Below are 9,817 nucleotides of genomic sequence, written 5' to 3'. Positions count from 1 at the left end.
TTATTTTACATGTTTTTTGAGCAGCAAAATAAGGGCATGACCAAAATGTCTTTGGAGAAAATACTGTCACTATTAAAATGCTGATTGTCTCTGATATACCCTTAAATGTTATGGACTGTGAGTGGGATTCCCCCTTTCAGACCAAAAACAATCTGAGGATTGAATGAATGGCTTATGGGACAGGTAATGGAATATACCTTCGCTTTTGTCACCATTTCAAATCTATCTCAGGTTGGTAGCAGGGTGGATTTGATTTAAATCACTAATCAGGAAGACTCAATTTAAATCATGGTTTTCTACATAAAGTGCATTCTTGTTGGTTGTTATAACCTTAATACATATTCTTCACAACTCAGAGATAGATGTAGGTTTCGTTTTTAGAAGATACACACTATACATTTTTAAACAGCGATTTATTTTGAAAACTTTTCAGATGAGTTTTACAGCTATATCAGAAAATGAATGATTATTTCATTTACCAAAGGTAAATTGGGAGGTGAACTATCTCCAATTCAACAGGTTAATCATTAATATTTGGAGGATTTTCTTGCCATGCTGTATTAGGAGAACATCACCAGACAGACATTTACGTTGTTTAACTAAAACAACGTTAACTATTTTGGATTTTTTTCTTCAACAACAAACACATAATATTGTAACAAAACAAGCATATGTCCCTCACTTCTCACATTTATCTCCAGACTTCTCCTTGGCCAGATCTATTCCACCCCCAACAATCTTCTATTCATTGAACTTTTTGAAACTTTGCATTTTTAGAGAGAGGTAAGGGATTGACTCTGTGTACACAAATTTGCAGAGGGACAATAGAGTTGAGGTCTGTTATTTCTCACCTCTATATATTTATTTATTTTATTTTAAAACTTTTTTGTTAACAAGCATGTTACCTCTGGAGCCACACATCCACAGTTTGAGAACTGCAAAACTAAGCATCTCTAATGGTATCTTCTAGACTGAGCACTGAGCCCCATTGGGTAGATAGAAAGATTAACCTAAATCTATACAGAAGCCCCTGGAACCCCATAAGATTGGGTCCCTAATCCATGAACTATTGGAACTCATTTACAAAACTTTTTCTTAAACATTACATGAATATATTGTCTCATACTATAGAATTAGAATTTATAATCCCTATTCCGTGATGAGATATCTTGGAGCTATAATGTATCTTAATTAAAACTATCTTTAGATAGGTTTTTTCCTCAAAAAGCATTTTATCAAAAAAAATCCGATTTTTTTTATTTAATTTTTTTTTAATCATTGATTTTTATCTCCCCTAGTTGGTAGTGACCAAAAGTTGTTACAATCTGAAAGTTGTGTGGTGCTCTATGTGAAATTGGTAGGTTGTTTCAGTCCTTGAGTCACAGAAACTACCACTGTACCACAGACTGCAGTTGATTGGAATTGGTAACCTTGTGGCAGAGAGACCAAATACTGACTTAACATGGAGACTGACTGATCTATTACCCCAGAGTTATTTCCAGTTCATGGTGGAGGCACACTACAAGAGCGGAGGGGGGACGGGGGAGGGGTGGGGGAATTGCGCTGTTACTACTTGTGCTGTACTTGATCTCTGGAAAGAGTACTTCACCTCCAGAGCTGTCTATCTGATACTGCCCACCAGCATCCGGTGCACTTTTATTCTTGACCTAAGAACAACGTAGTTTCCTGCTAAATGTTGTAAAAAGAACATTTAAAGAAAATAATCAGTGGTCCAACGATCTTGTCATAAAAATTCTTACAGAATAACAGACAAGGCACACATGAGATTGCTCAGGAACTGTTTACTTACCTAGGGCTTGGCTACACTTACAAATTTGCAGCGCTGCAGCAGGGTGTGAAAACACACCCTCTGCAGCGCTGCAAATTGCGGCGCTACAAAGCGCCAGTGTAGTCAAAGCCCCAGCGCTGGGAGCCACGCTCCCAGCGCTGTCCGTTATTCCCCACAGGGAGGTGGAGTACGGACAGCGCTGGGAGAGTGTTCTCCCAGCGCTGGCGCTTTGACTACACTTAGCGCTTCAAAGCGCTGCCGCGGCAGCGCTTTGAAGTTGTAGCTATAGCCCTAGGTAGGATGTGCTTATCTGGCTTTCTGGGGAACCTGGTACTTGCTACTCACAGGAAAACTTACATGTTACTCACCTGTTAAAACACCAACAAAGTAATTCCTTCAGGGATCATTCTCGGTTGTGAGGTTGCTCAAGCAGAACAGAAATGGGAGGTGAGAATCAAACCCTGCAATATGATGCATGAGTGAATCCTCTTCACAGCTTCCAGGTTTCTATAATGGGTAGAATTTGGCTTTAATAAGGTATTCCAAAGGATTTTGCAATAAGGAGCTACATAATAATAGTGAAGGGAATATGAAGGCAGTGTGTTTATGTACGGCATACATACATAATTAGAGCTCTAAGGAAAATACTGATACCACCAATGAGCTGCTTACAACTTATGTATGTGCAGTGTAGAAATTTTTATTGCAGTACTTATGGTATGTAAATGTTTATCTCCTGGTGTCCTGCCTTCAGTTTGAACTGTTAGAAATGCTAAGACTTTGAGAACAGCCTGGATTCCAAAGGAGCAGTAGTAGTCAGAGAGGGGGAGGAATAAATATTAGAAGAAGCCTGACAAAACTCAGACAAGTCTCTCTAAATTATTCTGTATTTCAGGAAACAATCTACACTTGTACATCTCTCCCCTTTAGCACTCTAAATATTGCATACCACAAAAAGTTAAGAACATTAAGGTTGCATAGGGGAGCTCAGCACTCAGATGTCAGGAAATGCCAAAGCTAAGGTTGGTTGAGCAACTCTTCCTGCCCCGGTGAGTATGTATTCTAACAGTTCTTAATTATATATACTCACATACTATTTTTTTTTTTTTTACACAGGATCTAGTCTCATTTCACATGCAGCCTGGATGGTGCACAGTGGATGAGGCAGCTGTTCAGTACTTATTTTTATCTTCACAATTCAAGAGGGTACCCTGACCTTACATTCACCATCTCTTCCATCCTCTCCAAATCAGTTTCACTTGTGTAAAATTCAGATTTCCACCATGGTAATTGCACTAGATTATGACCAAAATTAAGGCACAAATCCAAGGGATTAGTGAATAGGCCACAGAGAAGTGACGTGCACTAAATGAGTCAGGGCTCCTGCAAAAAAATAGCATGTGATCTAGTAATTAGTGTAATGCATACCCACAAGAACAGAGTTAAGGTTGCCCTGCACAACTTTAGCATTTCCAGACTCCTGTGCTGCCCTATACAGCCTCAGTGTTTTAATGTTCCTAATGGCTTTGCTAAAAAAACAAAACGATAAAACAAATTCCATCCCATGTTACAATTTGGTAGACCAGAGTAAAATTCAGCATCCTGCACGAGCCGTGAGAGACAAGTTGCCCTCCCTTCAAGTAAAGGCTGAGAGCTCCCAATGCATAGCTGTGGCATCAACAGCCTCAGGCAAAACCAAGGAACAATACACTTGTCATTCCTGATGTTTTTAAGGGGAAAACCAAACTGAATTTTTGTAAGTCAAGTTTTTAATTTTTCTCTCCATTCAAAACCATTTTTAAATAGCTTTTCCTACCAGTGTCTTCAAGTCTGAGATAAAATTCTGCAGAACTGAGTTTTCCATTATATTCTTTACGATTCTCCAGGAAAAATAAAAGGACTTCAAGACAAGTTTTCTAATCCCTTTCCAACTGTTTCTGCCTGATAGCTTTGTGGACTCAGTAGGTTCCTCAAAAGAAAGTCCTGAAATGGCCTTCATTGTGAAGGTGTCTTATTGCTTGTGGTGAGCCAGGATCTAAAACTGTACCATTACAAGCACCTATATGACAGCTTAATTAATGACATGAATATGCCTTGCCAAAGTCTAACCCATCATGCTACACGTTAGCTCTGATTTTTTTTTTAATGTATTGGACGGGAGCCAAGATTGACTGAAATAACTCATCTTGCTCACCAAGTTCAGTTTGCTTCAGTTAAAGAACCTAAGCAAAATTTGTCAGAGGGCTAGTGTTTTTACGACTACAAGAAGTTATAAATATGCACAACTTGATTCCATTTCTTGATCACAAATATGCAACAATCTTTCATAGGAGGTGTAAAGATAAGATTCCTTCTGTCTAGGCATCTACTTTACAAAACAACACATTACGTACTGTGGCCTCATCCAGTAGAAACAGTATCAGAGGGGTAGCCGTGTTAGTCTGGTTCTGTAGAAGCAGCAAAGAATCCTGTGGCACCTTATAGACTAAAAGACATTTTGCAGCATGAGCTTTCGTGGGTGAATACCCACTTCTTTGGATGCAAGTAGTGGAAATTTCCAGGGGCAGGTATATATAAGCAAGCAAGAAGCAAGCTAGAGATAACGAGGTTAGATCAATCAGGGAGGATGAGACCCTGTTCTAGCAGTTGAGGTGTGAAAACCAAGGGAGGAGAAACTGGCATATGATGGCATATATTACATTGGTGGACGTGCAGGTGAATGAACTGGTGATGGTGTGGCTGATCTGGTTAGGTCCTGTGATGGTGTTGCTGGTGTAGATATGTGTTGCAGAGTCAGCAACACCATCACAGGACCTAACCAGATCAGCCACACCATCACCGGTTCATTCACCTGCACGTCCACCAATGTAATATATGCCATCATATGCCAGCAATGCCCCTCTGCTATGTACATCGGCCAAACTGGACAGTCTCTAAGGAAAAGGATAAATGGACACAAATCAGACATTAGGAATGGCAATATACAAAAACCTGTAGGAGAACACTTCAACCTCCCCGGCCACACAATAGCAGCTCTTAAGGTGGCCATCCTGCAGCAAAAAAAACTTTAGGACCAGACTTCAAAGAGAAACTGCTGAGCTCCAGTTCATCTGCAAATTTGACACCATCAGCTCAGGATTAAACAAAGACTGTGAATGGCTTGCCAATTACAGAACCAGTTTCTCCTCCCTTGGTTTTCACACCTCAACTGCTAGAACAGGGTCTCATCCTCCCTGATCTAACCTCGTTATCTCTAGCTTGCTTCTTGCTTGCTTATATATACCTGCCCCTGGAAATTTCCACTACTTGCATCCGAAGAAGTGGGTATTCACCCACGAAAGCTCATGCTGCAAAACGTCTGTTAGTCTATAAGGTGCCAGAGGATTCTTTGCTGCTTCCAGTAGAAACAGTATTTCTCAAGCCTGTAACATTCTTGGACAATTCAGCTGTGAAAGATATTTCTATAACTCTGTTTCATAAGTGTTATTTTGTGACTAGAAGATATGACTTCTGTTTTCAAACAGGGAAAGTAATAATGCATATTATATTCAGGCCTACAGCAAGTATGATTCAGGCACATTTCTTTGGCCAATAGCTTTGCATTATCTTTGTTAGTTTCAAATATTTGTTTTTGGTGTTTTTTTTTTAAATGTTGCCTCCTTTCTGCTTGGCTTCTTGTTCTGCTGTCTGCAATGAATTTATGATCCTCTGCTTATGCCATCAAGCTTGTTGTCATAGCAATGTCACACATTCAACAACAAGACTTTAATACAAGGAAAAGAGGGGCTTGAGGAGCTTCAGTTAAAGCCTCATCTGTAATCAAATAGCTGTGATAATTAGGAGAGCTGGTTGACTTATTTGGTGAAACAATGTCTGTTGGATTTCCTGTTCACAAATTGCCTGTAAACATCATGGGTTTGTTTTTTTTACAGATGTCTGGTTTTCAAAATGGTTCAACAAATATTTTGTGCACAGATTGAGGAAGGAATGGCTGGAAGAAATCATTACTGACCTCCTCCTGCCCCAGTTTTCTGAAGGCACCAACCTGTCTGATGGATGTCTGACTAGATTCCACTTAAATTGTAAAGGGGTAATAAGCAGGTAATCCAAAAAAGATAAAGGGTGTGATACTACTCCCGTGGAATTTGATGTCTAAACTGCCATAGACTTCAGTGGAGGAAGCAGGAGCAAGTAATAAATACTTCCAAAGTGCATTTTATAACAGTGCTATAGAAGCTCAAAAATGTCTTTTGTTCGAGAATAAGGAGTAGAAGGAAAGGAAGGTGGGCATTTAGGACAATTCATCACTTAGATAAGTTTAATTTTTGTTATCAGAGAGAGCCTTTGCTCCCACACCCACTTGGAGGACCAAAAAATGTAAAGGAGGAGAATCTCACTTAAAAAGTCTACCCCTTATCGTGAAGGACCTTGAAAACATAAATTGATATAAACCTATGTAAGGCAATTGCTGGGGTTGAAAAGAACAAGCAGCTGGGCTCAACTTCTGAGGAATTGGTTGGTGGGTGGAGGGGGGGATAGAGATTTTCCATCCATCCCTCCCCCTGCTCACACACCTTATTTAAAATGAGTTCGCTCTGTTTCAGAATCATTTCCTTGACATTCCTCAAATTCCTTATACCAGCCCTGGACACAATGAAGGCATAATTGACTTGAACAAGCTCTTTGTGGGAAGGGGGAAAGTGGCAAATTTTTTCACATGCCTGTCCAAATTACTAAGGTCACCTTTGTCTCCATCTTTGGGTATGTCTACGCTGGCAGAGTTACATCACCAGCAGTTACATCACTGCTCAGAGAGGGCTGAAGGGAAACCCCTGTTGTATGTTCACACTGTCAGCTGCCTGCACAATAGCATGTTCACACTTGCGGCACTTGCATCAGTATTCGGAGCGGTGCACTCTGGGCTGCTATCCCACAGAGCATCTCTTCCTCTTCTGCCACTAAGAGTTGTGGGAAGGCGGAGGGGGTCGTAGGGCATCCTGGATCCTGTCCCAATGACCCGTGATGCATTACTTCACATCCCAGCAATCCCTGTGCTTCCGTCCGCATTTGGTGCTATCTTTCAACGGTTTGTGTACTGCATGCCCTGCCTCTTTGGTTTTCAGGAATGGATCCCACACTGTTGACTAATATGCTGCTCGCTCTCACTAACACGTCACGAGTGGCAGTGGAGTTATTCCTCAAACTACAAAGGCAAGAGGAGTGTGACATTGATCTTGCCACGTGTAGTAGCTCTGACACGAGATTGCTTGTCCACTGCTTGCATCCGAAGAAGTGGGTATTCACCCACGAAAGCTCATGCTGCAAAACATCTGTTAGTCTATAAGGTGCCACAGGATTCTTTGCTGAGATTGCTTGTGGCATTCATGGAGGTGCTGACCACAGTGGAACACCGCTTTTGGGCTTGGGAAACAAGCACTGAATGGTGGGAATACATGGTCATGCAGGTCTGGAATGACAAACAGTGGCTGCAGAACTTTCAGCTGAGGAAAGCTACGTTCATGAGACTGTGATGAGCTTGCTCCAGCCCTGTGATGCAAGGACACGAGAATGAGAGCAGCCCTGTTGGAGAACTGGGTGGTGATTGCAGTTTGGAAGCTGGCTACTCCAGACTGCTACCGATTGGTGACTAACCAGTTTGGAGTGGGAAAGTCGACAGTTGGACTTATGTTGACAGAAATGTGCAGGCCCATTAATCACATTATGCTCTGAAAGACCGTGATTCTGGGCAATGTGCATGACATTGTGGATGGCTTTGCACAAATGGGCTTCCCTAACTGCGGATGGGTGATAGATGGCACACAAATTCCAATTCTGGCACCAGATCACCTAGCCACCGAGTACATTAATTGGAACAGGTATTTCTTAATGGTTAAAAGTTAATCACCCCTCTTCAACATTCCCTCAAGGAAGAGACATGCAAATTTCTAATTCTCCAGCACAGAGTTTGCTGCAGCAAATTCAGGAAATGTGAGAGTAAAGAGGACCCTACTTATCTGAAACTCTGTTTGTGTTCATAGTGATTGAGTTCTCTTGCTAATAGGGATCAAATTACATACTTAACAGAGTAAGTGACATTATTTACTGACAAAGTATTATCAAGATATCAAATCACACATTTTCAGAGGAAGTTGCATGCATCAATGCCTGAACTGCGTGAAAAGCATTTCTCCTATATGCTTCACTGATAAAGCTGCATGCACTTTTTCAGCTATTGTACACTATGCACCTTGCGGTGAAAGTTTCATTCTTTAGTAAAGGTTTATTTTTTAGCTAAGTGGGTTTAAATTACAGTTTAAATTACAGTGTATCAGATCACATACTGTGCCATTTGTGTGCTTTGTTTTACTTTTGTACTGCTTATTTTACTCTCTATAGACTAACTTTCTCATGCAGCTCCACATCTTGGCATATACCTCCTGCCAGGGATAATACATGCCACTAAACATTTTAAAATTTACTTGCTTGGTTCCAGTTTGTTTGGATTTTTACAAGCCCCCAAAGAGCTCCCATCCAGTGTTTGGGGCACTCTTAACAATTTTTAAATATATTAAATACATAAATCCATTAATATCCCTAGATCAGGTCAAAATAAACAGCAACAAGATAAATAGAATAATAGTTCATGGTAGTTAAAATCCTTCTTGAATAGACCTATGGATGGAATACATCTATTTAAAGGTAGCAGTAACTATGCAATTGTTATCATATTCCTTAAGCAGTCTCACTTGCATGCCCCCTCATACTTTTTAATCTCTTCTGTATTAAGCAGCTTGTTCATTTTCATATCCTGCCCAGAGAGCTCCACATTGATCATTGTGAGTGGCTCGGTCAGACTTTGTTACATGCAAACTCAGTTCTTGCAGCACTCTTTACCCCTTCCAGTTGCTGCTAAACATCCTTTCAGCAGCTCATGTGAGACTGGATTCTGGGCCTTAATATTCAAAAGCTGTGAAGGCCCTCAGAATGATAACACACGAATTCTGCCTGTTGGGCTCTTTCCTAAAGATAGCATGGGCAAGCACCAGTCTGTTTCTGTAAGCTTCTAGTACTCTACATCCCAGTCATGGCTTTGGGGTCTCCTTATTTCCTATTAGACCTGATATCTAGATTCTGAACAGGTGCTTCTAGGGCTTTCTGACACACTGCACCTCATCAGAAGCTCTATCCCTCTGGTTACTCAGAGAAACACTGGTGGGTTGTATTCTTGCTTCAGCAATGTTTGAACACAGCCTGGTCTAGAGATTCTTATTGCTCTTTTACTGCTAAATCTTATAGATACTGAAATGGAGTCCTAAGTACACTAGAACTCCATGCAGAGTGCAAGGCTGCCATAAATCATATGGTGAACCTGACATTGTATGCCAGCTATCTTTCTCTCTATATATACTGTTACTCTGACTGTGATGATGTGCTCCTCAGGCACATGACCAGGTTCCTGAAAAAGCAGTCCCATGAGCCAGAGGGAGCATGCAGAGAAGTTCTTGACATAGCAGAACATGCAAGGGGGGTGCAAGAAGTCAGAGCAGTATGAGTGGGGGAGCAGGCTGGAGGCCCTGCCATTGGAGAAGACTATGAACCAGGCCCTACTGGACTTGCATGAACTGACTTCAGAGAAAAATTACCTCCCATCTGTGTGATTTCCTGGAGTTTAAATGCCTGGATGAACAAGTGAAGGCCAGCAAGTAGTAGGGAGATTACTTCAGGAAGCTGAAGCACCTGGGAGTGTCCCAGGATGGCATGGGGGAGTACCTGTTTGACAAGCACATCTGAACTACACCCTGAAGGCTCTGTGTCAATGACCATCTAAAAGCTGGGAATATATATAGATATAAAAAAAATTAACTCAGGGAAGCTTTCTTCATGTTTTTTAAAAGTCAAGTTGGGGTCATGGGATTAGTCTTTCACATCTAGGTCACTGATTCAAGAGTCCCAATGTGGTAAACACTGAAAGCTGTTTGTTTGATGGCCTGTTTAAATGAGTTGATTACTTCAGTCCAGACCTTAGAG

General features: G+C 41.1%; 1 pseudogene; it reads left to right on the top strand.

Annotated features, from left to right (window-relative positions):
- Window positions 1–8,652: 8,652 nt before the first annotated feature.
- Window positions 8,653–9,580, top strand: LOC120401136 (annotated as a pseudogene).
- Window positions 9,581–9,817: the final 237 nt, after the last annotated feature.

Source organism: Mauremys reevesii, linkage group 3 (genome assembly GCF_016161935.1).
Source record: "Mauremys reevesii isolate NIE-2019 linkage group 3, ASM1616193v1, whole genome shotgun sequence".
Lineage (NCBI taxonomy): Eukaryota > Metazoa > Chordata > Testudines > Geoemydidae > Mauremys > Mauremys reevesii.
Note: the sequence above shows the minus strand (reverse complement) of the source record. Positions and strands in the feature narration are given on the sequence as shown.